General features: G+C 33.4%; 1 protein-coding gene across 31 annotated transcripts in view; it reads left to right on the top strand.

Moving 5' to 3' along the window:
* The window catches only part of CD36 (CD36 molecule (CD36 blood group)), a 77,585-nt gene that overhangs the window by 27,407 nt on the left and 33,139 nt on the right, over positions 1 to 17,039 (top strand). For 5 of the 31 annotated variants that reach the window (XM_077994421.1, XM_077994423.1, XM_077994437.1 and 2 more), the window contains exon 2: positions 6,042 to 6,205. The exons of 14 other annotated variants lie outside the window; for them this stretch is intronic. The gene's annotated coding sequence lies outside the window, so the exon portion shown is untranslated. Of the gene's footprint in view, positions 1 to 6,041; positions 6,206 to 10,185; positions 10,389 to 11,565; positions 12,149 to 17,039 lie in introns of those variants that run through there. 12 more of the 31 variants (XM_077994418.1, XM_077994422.1, XM_077994438.1 and 9 more) reach the window with 6 other exon arrangements.

The following is a 17,039-nucleotide window of genomic DNA, read 5'->3' as shown; positions in this document are numbered from 1 at the left end:
AAGTATTGCATTCATCTTATCTCCCTATTGATTCCAACTTTTGTTTTTATCACAGTCAATAGCAGTAGAGCCAGGATTCCCTCCTGAGACAGACTATTACAAGGTTCTATTTTCTGTCCTTTACTCCTGGGTTTTGACATTTATGCATTTTGTTTTGATATTTAAGACTTCATCATATTAAAGGTTCTCTTGAGATTGAAAGAATCAGTCTGACTCGGGTTTTTACAGGAGAATGCTACATTTGATTATATTTTAAATTTTTCTTTATATTTTATCTATTGCCATGTAATTCTGCAAATGATGAAATTATTTTTGAATCCTGTAGTACATCAGTACAACTAGGCTATGCCCCAGTGGATGATATGTCTCATCTCACAGATGGCGACAGGTACAAAGACAGAACTTAGATTATTTTATTGGAATTAATTCTCATTGGAACAGAAAACCCAATTCCCAGGGGTCCTTGTTTAAGCCTCCAGTTAGCACATCATATTGAACTCCTCCCTTAACAGAGGGGCTTTTTTTAAATTGAACTACAGACCCACTACTCTCTAACAGAATAAATGAGCAGTCCAGAACACTCAACAACCCAAAGGAACCAAACTCTTATCAAGGGATCATGTGTGTTAGCCTTTAAGGAGATAGTAGTTTGGCAGGTAAAAAAATTCGGTGGTAGAGTACAAATATTCAGAAGACTTGGAAAGGATTTTCAATAGGCAAAAGCAAAACAATACAACTATTTAATGGTACACATTTGATGTTTAATCATGCTTTTTGGTGTGACTGAATTATTTTAATGAATTTTGCAAAACTTTAATCAATATGTCTGTTTCTGCCAATGGATACAAAAACACAACTGGTACATTGCATCATTTAAAATATTTGGGAAAAGATCATTGTGTAGAAGTACGTCATTCATTCTTGTATTATAGTTTATAAATACCTGTGAAAGGGAAGAATTAAAGCCCTTCATAAGAATATTTTCTAATGTGAAATAATCTATTTACCTGTTTACTACATTGAGATTTTTGCTTGGAAAAGAGTACATCTGTTCTTTATTCCATTACATGCGTGGTGTCTATTACACATAAGAAATGCACATCTAGAAAATCATCAGTGCATTTAAACTTGATCAGATACTAGGATAAATAAAAGTACCTCTTCTCCTACAAAGGTATTTAACATATACATGCATGCCTTTTAAAAATCTATGCTGTGATACCTAGAGTTATAGTTTATTCAGAATCAATTAAAAAAACATTTGAGCACCTATTATGTATCAGGCACTATTTAAAACTCTGGGATATTATGCTAAACACTACCAGCATGATCCGTGGTAATAATGTTATAGGGAGTTTCATTGTGACCTACTCTCTTGCTACTTATGAATGAACAAATGATGAACTGAGCTATTTTGGAATCCTTTGTATAAGTGGAACACTAAAATATTCTAAAGCTGTATAAATGAGTAAAATATAGTCACATGGTATGTTATATGTGCTTCATGTTATATTAATATCTATATTTGTTACATAGAGTGTAGAAAACCATGTTGCAGAAACATCTTTTTTCTCCTCCTTTAAGAGACCTACTGGTTAAGCCATGTTTCTTGACTGCACTTATGAGCTAGAAGTTTAAGTGTTTTAGTTTATTAAAAATACCTGTAATCTAATGCCTATGTTTTAAATAGAATCACAAGGTATCAGTTTGGGTGTTTTCAACCTGCGAACCCCAAATACCTGGGACAGATCCCAGTTAATTTAGAAAGTTTATTTTGCCAAGGTTGAGGACACACGCCCATGACACAGCCTGAGGAGGTCCTGACGACATGTGCCGACAGTGGTCAGAGCACAGTTTGGTTTTATGCATTTCAGGGAGACCTGAGACATCAATCAACATATGTAAGATGAACACTGGTTCAGTCTGGAAAGGTGGGACAACACAATGCAAACACAGGAGAACTCAAAGTGGAGAGGGGGTCCCAGGTCATAGGTAGATAAGAGACAAATGGTTGCACTCTTTTGAGTTTCCGATTAGCTTCTCCAAAGAAGGCAATCAGCTATGCTTTTATCTCGGTGAGCAGAGGAGTGACTTTGAATAGAATGCAAGGCAGGTTTGCCCTAAGCAGTTCCTAGATTGACTTTTCCTTTTAGCTTAGTGATTTTGGGGTCCCAAGATTTATTTTCCTCTCACAAACCTAAATTAGCTGAATCAATAGGAGGACAGGTTTGCCCACATCATTGAAAACTCCAGTGTTAGCACTCTTCCAGCACAGGTGGATCAGATTGCTGGCTCTTCTTAACTTTCTCTGCTCTCTCCTTATGTGGATGGTAGGTTTGACACAGGCTGGCTTTCCTTGAGGTTGTAAGAGGGCCTCCAGCAGCACGGCTCTAGGCTTCCTCCTCCTTATACATAAGCAGTGGGGATTAGAATAGAGAATAGATGATGATAGCAAAATCAATTCCCACTGCTGTTCAACAAAGGAGCACATTTTCCTGAGTGATGGGGAAATGTATGTTCTTATAACACTCACTGTTTAATTAAATGAGAATATTAAATAGTACCTTGACATTTTTAGAGGCAATACCACATTAATAGCTCCACATCAACATATGGAGAAACTTTTGAATCCTTCCCCCTGAACTTAGAGTTAGAGGGCATCTCTGGAAACTAGCCAGCCAAGACTTTCTGGAACGCCTTGAGGAAGGTACTCCTCACTACACAAGATGAATTATAGATCTGGAGTTGTGAAGTCTTGAAATGTTGCTTTCTTTTCTCTGGAAAATGCTTAAGCATATTGAATTAGCCCTTAGAGGTTATAATTCAGTTAACTGAGATGGCTGAATTTTGTCAGATTTATTCATTGTGCTTCATGTGTACAAATAGAAGGAAATCCCTCAACATACACCTTAACACTCATGTATTGGATTATTCTAAAATAGACATTGCCTATTAGTTAAATTTTATTCACCTAGGATGGGATGAAGATTGTCTGGAGACTGATATATTCAATAGCAGCCTTTTTTTTTTTTTTTTTTTTTGATATCATGAAAAGAAGTTTTCTAGGTAATTAATTTGCATCAAAGACTTAAAAAGAAAATCACTGCTCTATTTCTTTTATTTTTACCCTAACCTAGATGACATGGCAGATAAGCAAGGGAAAAATTAGTAAATAGCACAAATTTCATCTTCATTTTTTGAATTTTAATAGTTTGAAAAGTCAAAATATTTAATACTTAAGGTGCTAAATGTGAGGTTAGGAGACTAAGTGGCAGAATAACGTTTAGTTTCGGAAATATTTTTTGATGATATTTGAAGACCCCTTATTGTGTGTCAAACTGTCATTGGGGTGGTATGGCCATCAAAACAAGGATCTGTTAAGTGGATAAAATGAGCACATTCATAAAAGGAGAAGAGCTAATGAACTTACTGTTTCTTCTAATTTAGAGATATTTGTGTTTTTCTTTGTGGAATTGTATGAAGTTGATTTGGAGACAGTTACAAATTTACATACCTAAAACCAGGGACCATTTTGAAAGAAAATTAAGATAAAAATGAGATATCAAATAGCCAAAAATCAACCAGAACAGACAAATGTAGGATAATCAAAGAAGAAAAAAATTAAGAGAAAAGTCTATACTGAAAGCTTATTATACAAACCAATCTTGGGATGTACTTTTCTATAGCATAGGAAATACTTGATGCTTTTAATGTGGGATTCCAGAAATGGTGTGGTTTCCATGTTTTTATGGATTTATTTCACCTCAAATTTTTGTTCACTGCAGGCTCCTTTCTTCCTGCCTATTGTGATTACCCAATTTTCCCAGAGGGGTTGTTGAAAATGAGAGGAAAACAGGCCTAGCAATTATCTTGGATCATGTCCAGAAAATGTTTTTAGTCCTTGGAATACATGGAGGATGCCACTCCAAGCCTCGTAAATGCAGCTTGGGAAAATAAATATGCTTAGCGTATTCACTCTGAACACGAAAGCACAGCGTGGTTAACAAAAGGAGTATTGCAGAGTATGCCAAAACATAGGAAACAGAAACATTTCAATTCAGATTTCTTATCTTTACCCATGAACTGGGGCCCTGTAGAACAGGACAGTTTGCATACCAACATACCACAGCTGAAAGACCTCGGGCTCCAAAAGCCAACAAAACATCATGTCCAAGAAGTCTCTGAGGATCTAAGTACAAAATGAGCAGTGAAAAGTAGCAGGGCTAGTGGTGTCTTTTGAGAGTGACATTCTGCAGCAATTAAGATTCCATACCTAATATTGTTTACTTAATTCACAACCCCAGAATACAAAAGAAAAGTGACATTCAGAATCTGAAATGGGATGATCACAGTATACATGTTTTGAGTCCTTCCTTGTTTGCTGGAGAACAATAAAGAGGAGAGACACTTTCATAAAGACGGGGCTCATAACTAAACCTACCTAGGAAAGTTAGAAGGATGAAAGGTTTCTTTCTGCATAACCACGAGATGAAGTATTTTATCAAATCCATTGTAATTGCTCCATAATGTGAAGCAAACTTTAAATGCTGCTACTTAAGTGTCAGGGCTAAAATGAAGTTTAAGGGGTAAGTCAGACCTCTCTATTATTCAAAATTTAAATGTGGAAATTCCAAAGGGAAGGCTTTACTCTACTGCTGATAAGTTTGCAATGTTTTTTTTTGTTTTTTTTTTTTTAATTCAAGAAGATAACCAGCTATCACAAAGACACATACAGGACAGTTGAAGGATTTCAATGTTTTAGGATGATTCTGAATTTCTAAGATATTTGTCTCATGTATTATGATAGTCTGCCACTTTTCATTGTCTGAATTCTAATATTTTCTAGAATATACTCATGTAAACATGATATAAAACAAAGTGATTTAAATAATTCATAACATTTCCAGAAAAAACATTTCTGGAAGTTTTATATATATTTTACATATATACATAAATGATATATATTAACAATGTACAAAACACACATATATGTATTTTTTTTACAAAGTAATATATAAGGCTTTGTTAAAACCAAAAATGCATTTAGTGTAAGATGTTCCCGCTGTTAATTCTATAGATGCTTAGAAATCTTAAGAATATGTGTCAAGTTACTAGAACAGATTCATTTGAGAAGTAGCACTCCAAACTAAACTTGTTGGTCTCTTAGAACTCAGAAAACTGAAGCTTGTCTAAGAGCAAAACCTTCCCTTAAAGTTTCTGAGAACCAACCTGGAAAATGATGTTATGGTTTCACTATAGGAGTTGATAGATTGTTTTACATTCCTTTGAAACTATTAGCAGAAGCTGCTGTGCCACTCAGCTGCGCGGTTTGTGCCAAATAATTCTGTGAAGTCTCAGGGCAGAATGATCACTTCTCTATTTAAAAAAAAAAAAAAAAAAAAAAAAAAAAAAAAAAAAAAAACCAAGAAAGGCATCAGAGATGTATTATTTCCTGTGTTTTTTTAAAGTTATTTCTGTATGCTTCTTAGAAACTTCACCCCACAAGCTTTAAGAAAAAATGTAATCAGGCATGCTTCTGTGTCCCTGGAAAACATTTGTGTGTGTGTACACATGCATGTCTGTATATGCATTTCAGTCTTTTAGGAAGCTAATGCCCAAGCTTATTTATTTTATTTTATTTTTAAGACTCCACTTTAGGGACTACCTTTTTAGTCCAGGGCTATCATAATATTTCTCAGAACTAAAATTTGTGGTACCCTTAATTACAATGAATTTTTTTATCCTTCTGCCTGGTAAAATTCCAAATTAATTAATAGCTATTTTTTTTCCTCAACGTTTAAACAATGTGGTACTCATCAACTAAATGCTTGTTTTGCCTATGAATTATTGATTTTTTTTCCTGCTATTTCATCACACCATGTTTTGAGACCTAGTTATTCTTTTACCTAAATGTTTCTGTTTTTCCTCTAATAATTTCCTATCTACTGTACGAACACAATTTACCTAACTATGCTGACTTTGACATTTCCTTATGTTTCTTACCATCATTTAAATGTTGACTAATTTTTTTTCCTACTTAGAGAATTGTTTTTGCAAACTGTTCAAGTAAGAATTAGGTCTGCCAACATTTTCAGATGGCCTGTAAAATTTGCATATTGATGTGGCCATGCCCACATGAGAACTATCTACATTTACAGAAGTGCTCTCTTTAATGTTACAAGCATGACTTCTATTAAACATATAGGTAAGATGATTTTCTATTTTTAATGGAGTGTGTTTGTTTTTATCCTGGCTTTTGATTCATTAGTCTGTGTGGTTTAAGTCTAAACAAAATTATTCTGATATTCAGAATTTCACCTTTAATAATGTTTTTGAATTTTCTTTTAAAGGTGATATTAGAAATCTCCATTTCAGTCTTTCAACATTTCACTGGCATTACATGATGCTCTTGTCTTTTGCAATTTAATATTCAAATTACATAGATTTTTTATTACTGCATGTGAAGTCCTTCCTCAACTTACAAAGCAGTTAGAACATACTAATACTTTAATACTTCTTTAAGTAATGAGCTAGCAACTGAAAATGTTCATATATTACATATATATAAGCATGAGTGTGTACAATGTGCCTAAATGTTTGTATGTATAAATCTCCATGATTAGTATTTCCTAAAGACTAAAGTGATAAATGTTGCCTAGTTTTACATTGGTAGCTAATGTTATGAGATAGTTCATAGGTCGGTAGAATGAAATTTTATGTTTTATTTAACCTAAAATAATTCTGTTGATTGCCACCGACATATGTTCACAGTTCATTGTTTGTTGTGTCTAGATATTGTTTTGCTCTTAATGTAATAATCAGGTTAAAATTATTCAACTTGTGCAAAGATTTTGAGAAAAATATGTAAAATTAGATTTTGATCAAGGATAAATGTATCCTTTTTTTTCTTCTTTCAAGAAAAGAGTATAAGTCCTTCAGTCAGTCTGTTTGGGTTACAGCCCTTGTTCTGCCAAATAATAGCTGTGTGAACTCAGCTAGTCATCTAAAGAGCCTAGCAAGGAGGCCGAGGCAGGCAGATCACAAGGTCAGGAGATCGAGAACACCCTGGCTAACACAGTGAAAACCATCTCTACTAAAAATACAAAAAATTAGCTGGGCATGGTGGCGGGCACCTGTAGTCCCAGCTACTCGGGATGCTGAGGCAGGAGAATGGCGTGAACCCAGGAAGAGGAGCTTGCAGTGAGCAGAGATGGTGCCACTGCATTCCAGCCTGGGCGACAGTGAGACTCCGTCTCAAAAAAAAAAAAAAAAAAAAAAGAGTAGTGAGGGATGATTAGTCAGCAAGGTAATAAATGTGAAATACTTAGCTCCACACATGACAGGTAGTGAGCTTCTATTATGTGTTAACTGTGTTATTGTATGATCATCTTCATAATTTATGAGACTTTGTTCACCCATTCAGTCTAGAATTACAATACAAGTTATACTAAAATGCTTCTTTTCATTTGCTGAACTGTTAAAAAAAAATCACTTAATTTTCTTTTAAATGGTATCTACTACTATAAGATTTTCTTGTATCTGTATATAACTTTACATTTTAAAGTTTAAATCTACTATCTGATCTTCAGCTTAAAGGTAAGTAGACTTTATAGGTTATCCCATTTAACAAGAAAGGACAACAGGAATACAATGATTTTTATGTCTTGCCTAGTTCACAAATCCTATTGCTAATAAAGGAATCACATGGGTCATGTGATTCCTCTTCCAGAACTCTTGTCATGCATCTGTCATTTGCTTCTCAAATATGTTGCAATATTTGTTACTCAACTTACTGTACTCTTCCTCTTTTATTTCACAAGTGTTACATTCCATGAATCAGCTTATCCAAAAGTACTGTTAAAAGGATTTTTTTTTAACTATACAAATGCTAAATGAAAGCTTATTTATTTATTTATTTATTTATTTATTTATTGTATTCTCAAAGTGGATAAAGGCTTTCAAAGCATAATACAATCCTCAACAGGAAATGACTCAAAGTTTATGGAATAAAAATGTAAACATTTCTGTAAATTACACATACAAACAAAAAAGTAAAAATTGTCAAAATAAAAAAAAAAATTTGTCAAATGTCTGAAGACTATTTTCCTACTAATTATTAAGAAAGGGACAAAGCAATTTATGGGAATAAAAAAGGTGAAAAGGATATTGTTACAAATGTTTAAAATAAAAATGGCAGCAGGACATCATGGCTCACGCCTGTAATCCCAGCACTTTGGGAGGCCGAGGCGGTCGGATCACGAAGTCAGGAGATCAAGACCATCCTGGCTAACACAGTGAAATCCTGTCTCTACTAAAAATACAAAAAAATTAGGTGGGTGTGGTGGCAGGCACCTGTAGTCCCAGCTACTTGGGAGGCTGAGACAGGAGAATGGAGTGAACCCGGGAGGTGGAGCTTGCAGTGAGCCAAGACCTCGCCACTGCACGTAACAGAGCGAGACTCCATCTCAAATAAATAAATAAATAAATAATAAAATAAAAATGGCTAATATACTTTAGAAAATTATAAAATTACTGAGGGAAGGTTAACACACACTTAACGTGTGTTACTTCTGAGGAATATAATTGAGGATTGATCATTTTATACTTTTCTATAATTTTCAATATTTCTTTCTCTCCATACTTAATACATTTTCTAAAATAAAATTGTGCATAATAGCCAGTGATGGCCATGGCAATTATTTGTTGTTTTTGTTTTTGTTTTGTGAGACAGAGTCTCACTCTATTTGCTTCTCAAATATGTTGCAATATTTGTTATAGTGGTGTATAGTGGTGCAATCGCAGCTCACTGCAACCTCCGCTTCCCAGGTTCAAGTGATTTTCCTGTCTCAGACCCCTGAGTAGTTGGGATTACAGGCATGTGCCAACACACCTGGCTAATTTTTGTATTTTTAGTAGAGAGAAGATTTCACCATGTTAGCAGGCTAGTCTCGAACTCCTGAACTCAAGTGATCCACCCACCTTGGCCTCCCAAAGTGCTGGGATTACAGATGTGAGCCACCAAGCCCAGCAACAATTATTTGTTAAACAAAAACTGTGTCAGGCTCTGTGCTAAATCCTTCATATTATCACTTTTAATCTTTACAGCAATTCTGTGAGGGAGATATTTCTACTATGTTTAAGAGAGGTTAAAGTAGTTAGCAATAAGTCATATACTTAGGAAGTGATGAATTACAAATTCAGACTCAGATTCCATTCATTTTCCTAGCAGATGTTCTTAATCCGAATCAAACCATTGCATATCCATGGTATGAACAAGCAGCATAATAGTTTCTCATTTCCACTCATTCTCACTACTTGTAAACCGTTATTATGGTTATAATAGTCTTGTGTGTGTCTGTTTATTCAACTTATTACCAACTATGGGCTTGTTCTATACTATGGGGGTTCAGTGGTGAATTAAACAGAGAAGCATCCCCCTCCTCAAAAATACAACATTCTAGCAGGTGCAAAGACAGGACAAAAACAAAAGTCAATTGGCAGAATTTCTTTGATGGTGATAAGTGACCTGTGGAAAATAAAGCAGAGAATGGAGAGGGGAGGAGGCTTGTAGGAAGTGGGGGTGATGAAATGGGGAGGGTTGAGTGCCTAGTAATTTTCAGGCTCCTGTCAAGTATTGTACACTTCTCATCTCAGCTCTTATTACTCTTTTATTGTTTTCTCTATTCTTTGATTATGAAAATGAGAGCAATGAATATTTTAATTAACTTGATTGTGGCAATCATTTTACAGTGTATACACATGTCAAAATGATTCATACCTCGATAAATCTGGAAAAAGAAGAACAAGCAGTTAACTTCCAATTGCAAGTCAATATAATTAGGACCCGGTAGCCTGAGGATTTAAACTTACATCCTTCCGATTTCTAACCCTATGTGATCTCCCGCAAAAAAAAAAAAAAAAAAAAAAAAAAAAAAAAAAAAAAAAAAGATTTGTGTCTAAACTGACTGAAGTAGATTGAAAATTATATCCTGTCATTCTAATAAGTTAATCTAGTGTTATAGTGGATTTACATAAAGGTATATTCTCACATAAAACACACCCCTTCATAATATAGTGGGTGCACAGTCTTTTAAAAAATGAAAACCCCAACACTCTTTACTCTAAAATAGGTACAGCATTTTATTGTGTTATTGTTTAAGGTATATATTTTTCTCAAATCCACAGTGGCAGATTTGACTCAGCTATGTGCTTTCGGGTCTTGTATGCTAAGCTACTCAGGAACTGTTGTCTATGGGATTGAACACTTAACAGCTGTCTCTGGGAATGTAAATTTGATTCTTTGGACTACTCATGGGACTCTGTGACATTTTCCTCTCCAGTGACAGCAGATTTGAATGGCATTAGGCTACTGATTAAATAATACCCAAGTAAGTTTAATGTCAACTTAGGAATCTATTTTGCATGTATTTTTTTCTGAAATATCTTTCTCTGATTGTGATCATATTTTCATTATACTTTAGTCTTTTGCTATGTTTAAAATATGCTTTTTTAAATTGGTCTTATCTGAACCCTTGTGTTGGTAAGCTCTTTCTGAATTGTCATATTAGAGTGTGAATGCGTAAGAATTAAGATTGAGAAATAAATATATCAAAGTAGCCTAAATACAAAATAGCTATCTACAAAATATTCTTAACCAAAATAATATTCGTCTTTATACTACCATTTTATGTCGTGCCACCAAGAAAAAAGGTCACAGTTATTTAAGGGAATTACCTTCTTAAGTTTCATGAAATCTCTGTGAGTTACTCTTTTCTAACTGAAAGAATACATTATAAAGAGATTGCATACAGTCATTTTTACTTAATCCTAATTAAGTGGTCTGAGACTTGAAAACAAAGTAATAGACTTACAATATTTTTATGACTTCTTATTTTTTAGATAAATGTGTCAGTAAAAAATTCCTCGGGAAAAAAAAAAAAACAATGCTCGAGGAGGAAAGAGTGTTTGGGGTTCTTTTTCAGTTGTGTAGCACTACTTGCAAATGAAAGGATTCATTGTGTGCCTTACATGCCCAGAAAAGACAGCATGAGCATTCTAACTATAAGGACTGGTTTAAATATGATCTAATGAACTAAATATATTTCTGCCTGTTATTCTTAGGTTGCTTTACTTCTAAGGTTGTTTGAATGCATTTATCCAGCTATCCTATCAAATATATGCCAGGTTAACCCTGCAAAGGTTTTCCTGTATGATTCTGAGAACAGGGTCTTGATAGTGAAGGTTCTTTCCCCAAAGTGCAAGGCTTTCTATTTTGATTCAATATCAACATAATACTTTTTATGAAAGTGATTTAAGTACTTTTTTATATTAAAAGATTATCCTCAATAGTAATTCTACTTAGATATATTTCGGTTGAAGAAATTTAAGTAATTTATTTTTTGTAGGAGGACTGTGCTGTGATCATGAAGTTTTTGCAAAACTAACAGAAATGATAAACAGTTAAGAGTTCCCAGCTAGAACAATAGGCTGTTTCCTTTTTGAAAGTCAGTTTGTCATCCTTGCTGATTGACAGTCTCCAATTGTTTTCAAAATTATTAGTCTCACAGTATTTCAGAATTACACTGTATAAAAAGTACATTAAATTTAAACTTAATGAAATAAGTTTTACAAGCTCAGTCAAGACAGGGAAGTGAGAATATGATTATTCTTCTCAATTTACTCTTTTCACCCCCGGTCTCAGTTCAGCCTCTGAGAATATGTTAGGGAAAGCTCAGCAAGTGAGTTCCCTTTGTTTTTCTGGCCTCTGTCTTAGTTGGATGGAAAATGGCCAAAAAAAAAGAAAAAAAAAAAGTAATGCTGAATATCTCAGATATAGGTAATGGGTCTTCACCAGAACATAAAAATAGACCCTTATTAGCCATTTCAGTAATGTGCTATGTGAGGATTTTTTTTTCTTTCAGTTCCTCTGGCAACAAACCACACACTGGGATCTAACATTGTAGAGTGCTTTTTTTTTGCTTTTTTTTTTTTTTTGGGAGGGGGGTGTGGTTGCATATTTAAACTCTCACACATTTATGTAATGAGGACTGCAGTGTAGGACTTTTCTGCAGAATACCATTTGATCCTATTAAGAATTGTCCAAATGTTGGAGCATTTGATTGAAAAATCCATCTTAGCCATTTTAAAGGTAAGTTGTATAATTTTTCTTTAAATAAAAAAGATTAAGGGATTTTTCCCATCACTCAGATGATGGGAGATGACACTACTGTATAAATACTCCTAAGAAGTTATATAACAAGGACAGGAAAAAAGGTAGTAACTGTTTGCTTAGTCACTAGGCTTTATCTAAAAATCAGGTTTGCATTATTTTCAAGTTATCAATCTTCCTATATTTTATGCTTAAAAAGTATTAAAACCATACCCAATGGCATTTCACATCGTATGTATAAGTTGATATTTGAAGTGATTTACAATCCAATTTGGATTATTATAAAACTTTCATTTTATACTTAGGCTATTTATACATGATGTTTAAATGATGAAGATCATTATAATGCAGACCAATATAATGAGGTTAGATGTTATAAATGACTTACAGCTCTTATGTCAACATGTTCTCTAATATGCAATTGTTAACTACTTATCAGTTTACAGAGTCATTAACTTGTTTAATTTTCAATCTGAACTGCACAACTTTTGGTGTACCTGACTTGCTCTACATGATCAAATGCAATGTGTATTTTGGATATGTGCTTTTTAAGTGCTTTTCTGTAATGAACAAAGATATTGTCATTGCTACTGGGAATAGCAAAGTATATTACTTTTAAATAATCTGAAATTTAATTCAGTGTAGATTAGTAGAATAAAAATAAATCAAAATTAATGTTTATTTCAATTCAGGAAGCTTATTACAAATAGTACTGAATTATTAGATGATGATATCAAGTTGAAGTAAAGTATAAATCAATTTGGAGGAATTAAAGCCTCAAATTAATTATATTAACTAAAATTATAAATAACTATAAATGGCATAAATTCTCTAGAGTACATCCCAGTTTCTGAAATCAAGTAGCATATTGAAACCTGTTTTGTAAAGATTTGCATGTACTTTTTAGTCTTTTTCTGTGTAGTTTTAAGTCAGTAATGTGTGTTGAAGCTAAGAAAACATTGCTTTAAATATTAGTTCACAAGGAAACCAAAATGAAATATTTAAAAATGTTTGTTATACAAAAAGTCCAGTGGTCCTTTGGAGTTTATAAGAAAATAAGAAATAAAGTAGAAATCTTTTAATTTACCAGGCTCATTAGTGAACCATAACAATAAACCAAACAGAGAACCATCAGATAATGGGTTAGCCTGGGAAGAATATTAATTACAATGGCAGGTACTTGCACAGAGTGTACTGAATTTGGAATTCACCTCAGAAGTTATAGTTGCCAACCTATTTTTCTCTTAGGGAATTTTTCTTAACCTTGTTTACTTCAACACATTTGAATCCTGCATGTGTATGTATTTCCTGTGTGTTTCCTGAAAAGGAAAGTTTAAGATAATTCTGTAACTATCCTCAGATCTAATCAGGAGATGTTTTTGTTCACTGGCCCAAGATGTGGCTAAAACTTGCAAGTAACATTGTTCTAAACTATTGGCTGTCTTTCCATTTGCATATTTTAATTTCATACATATATGATCACATTTCATTATAATCTGTTTTGCAAATAATCATTTCTACTTTTGTAAAATACACACATTTATTAGATTTTTAAAACGCTTGGCCAATATTAAATGCCGTTTTACTATTATGGCTTGAAATGATACTTCATAGTAATATTTCAAAATTACAATAACATTTTCTATAATAGAAATATTTATACATTATTTTACTTCATTTCATTTAACACTTGCAGCCTCCTTTGATGTAAATAAACTCATTTTAGAGAAAACTGTATCACAGACAAACTTCAATACTAACACCCAGAACTGAATCTACATTTCTTGGCATTACAAACCTTATAGTGTCTGTTTATAGAGGAATTTGGGGTGTGGAAAAAAGACATTAGCATTCTTGTCTAAGGTTCAAAAATTAAGAATGGTTCTACATAATACTCTTTAAGTCAGTATGAACTTAAAAGAATAATTTCAAACCTGTAGTAATCCCCGGTTCATGAGTCTTTAAAAGATGGGACTTGTTCTAGAAGGATCCCAAGTATAATATATAAAGTCGAGTTTATTTATTTATTACATTAATTTTTTAAGACTACCATCAAAACAAGTTTCAAATTGCAATATTTGAGAAGTATATAATTTTATATTACAGATGTCTATCAAGTTTTTTTTCTGTTATACATTTTTACCTTCATATATTCTGATAGGATGGAAATGGACATGAGATAACTTCAGTAAGATAAGGTATAGGAGATTTCCTAGTCCAGTTACTTGAAAATTATTTGTGGAGCCCATAGGTTCTTTGGAGATGACTCAGAGCCCGAGTGAAGTGTACCTGGAAAAGGGAAAAGGCACAGTTTCTGCTCCTTTCTTTTACCAAATAGCTCTTCTTTGAACTATCTTTGTATATTGGTATTGTGCATAAAATTTACCTTGAAAGGAGAATTCTATCTCTAAACACAATTTTATAAAGAGTGACCTAATGACCTTATGTTGATGAAACATAATTACAGTTAAGTGATTGTTTTACACCCATTTCTACTACCTTGAATTTGAATCTACATTTTTACTCATGTCTAGGGAACTGTGTCTTTATAAATATACATAGTCATGATAAGAATCTGAATAAAGTTTAATTTTAAAAACTAACTTCTATACTTACGTAAACTGTTGAATGAATTCCCCCAAGTCCTACAAAAACTAGATTTTATGGACAGACACTGTATTTTTTAGGTAAGGAACTCTCTGTATCAAGAGAATGGAAAACAGAAGAGTGTGATCTGGTTTTCTATCCTAAGAAAAAGTGGGAGGAAGGCTTATAGATAGAAAAAAAGAAAATTTTAGCTATCTACTGATCAGTAAGAAAACGTCATTTAGGTCTGACAATTATCTATGGTATAAGTACCCTGGAAATGTAAAACTTTTCAGATTTCATAGTTTACATCCCAGCAGATGTTACTTCAGGGCCATGCCTTTTCTGGGTGGAGTTTCCCAGGGAACACAGCTTTATAAACACAAGGGATTAATTATAGATGCTCCGGAGACTTGCTCTAATATTCTGAACTATTTACTGAAGAGGTTTCTTATATCTCAGCCTAATGCGGGCTTTGCAAAATACAGAGACTTTACAAAAGTCTCTGTTTCTACTGGGTTCCCAATATAGTGGAAGGGTATTTTGCTTAAAAGTTCATTACAGAAACACTGTTGACCTGACAACCAAAAAAGAAAAAGAAATTACAAGTTATATTTTTCCTCCCTCTTTCAAAGATGACCTAATGGAATAGGCTCCACTCATGGATTCTACAAAAGGAATAGGATTTATAATCTATAAACTGGACAGAAGGCAACTGAGCTACCTATAGAATCAAGAAAGCCATGAAATTAGTTGCCTATTAAAACATGTCTTCTTATTTTCCCGTTCTTCTTTATACAAATCTCAATTAGTTTTCTGTATCTTGGCTTTCTAAATTTAAGTACTTTAAGCAGGAAGTAAATTATTACAGATACAGTATCAATATCTTCTCTGTTTCTTATAAAGAACAAGTAACAATTAGTAAAGAATAAAATTTAATCTACAATTAGCAAATGAAATTAATTACCTATTTTAATATATAAGGAGTTTTGTTATTAAGAAAACTGAGTAAGCATGACCCAAATTTTTTATGCTCTAGACGGCTAAATTTGGTGGAATGGTGGAGACAAACTACATTCTTTCTCTGAAGATAAATATAGGTGGAAAAGCTGTTGACTGCAATGTGCTATTTAACCTGAGCTTTTCTCTTTTGTATTTGGTACACATCTTACGTAGTATGTTTGGTCCTCCTTTGCCTCAGGTGAATAAAACTAATTATAATTTTGTCATACGCAACTTAAGGATAGAGTATGATTATAATAACAATACTTCATTACTCATGGTATCAAGGCACTGAGTGATAAATGAACCCAACTAGTGTCACGTATTTTGCCTATTCTTAGGAACAGGGTAGAAACTTAATAAGAGGGAATCAATCAGTTCAAAATTTGAACAAATAGACAAGTTCAGTTTGTCTAGCTCTTTTTTCAAAATAGCACATGGATTTGAAGTTCTGTTAGGTTAATACTTGTAATTTTGCTTATATCATCCTGACCAATGTTAAATTAAGAACTGTGTAACCATAGAATTCAACAGAATAAATTACTAGGTACTTCTGTTTTCTAATGTATGTGACGACAGCAGTGGGATGTGTACACTATCTCACTTCAGTTTTAAGTTCACAGCAGACATAGGCAGTACCCAGGCCTGTCCATTGCTCAACATATCTAGGCTCAGAGTCCATAGAAGTTATAATAATTAGTTTTCAGGTCTAGAGAGGGAGCCATTGGAGAGCATGCACTACTCCCTGGGTTCTTCGGTGGTTACTGTTGGAACTCTTTACCCCTTGCAGAAACTCTTCTCTGTAGTGCATGGAGCTACTTGAATAAAGAAGAATGATTTGGGAAAGGCCAGATAGATTTACAACTAGGTTGTGGCATAGAATCTGGAGAAGGGCAAATATATGCATATATACCTATTCTAACTGCTATATATTTATAATTTTAAATCATTTTGTATCACATTTGTCAGAGTTGCAAATGATATTAATATTGAAGGAGTAATTTTTAGTGAAGTTTATGTGGAACATAAAATAACTTTCCCAGAGAGATAACTTAATCCTTGAGTTATATGTGTTTTAAATAGATTTTCATACTATATTAACAAAACTGGAATATGACACTGGGGGTTTCCTGCTGCATTTTTTATATGGGCTCATAAAGCTGTGGGTTTCTACAAAGGTTTTCCTAGAGCTTCCTAGCAGTGAGGATAAAGAGTGTTAGGCAGGAACAGGGAGACAAAGTTAGGAAACAGTCTCTGGGTTCCAACCACTGTTGTGGAATCA

Source organism: Macaca mulatta, chromosome 3 (genome assembly GCF_049350105.2).
Source record: "Macaca mulatta isolate MMU2019108-1 chromosome 3, T2T-MMU8v2.0, whole genome shotgun sequence".
NCBI classification, from domain to species: domain Eukaryota; kingdom Metazoa; phylum Chordata; class Mammalia; order Primates; family Cercopithecidae; genus Macaca; species Macaca mulatta.
The sequence above is the reverse complement of the archived record's forward strand: the minus strand, read 5'-3'. Positions and strand labels throughout refer to the sequence as shown.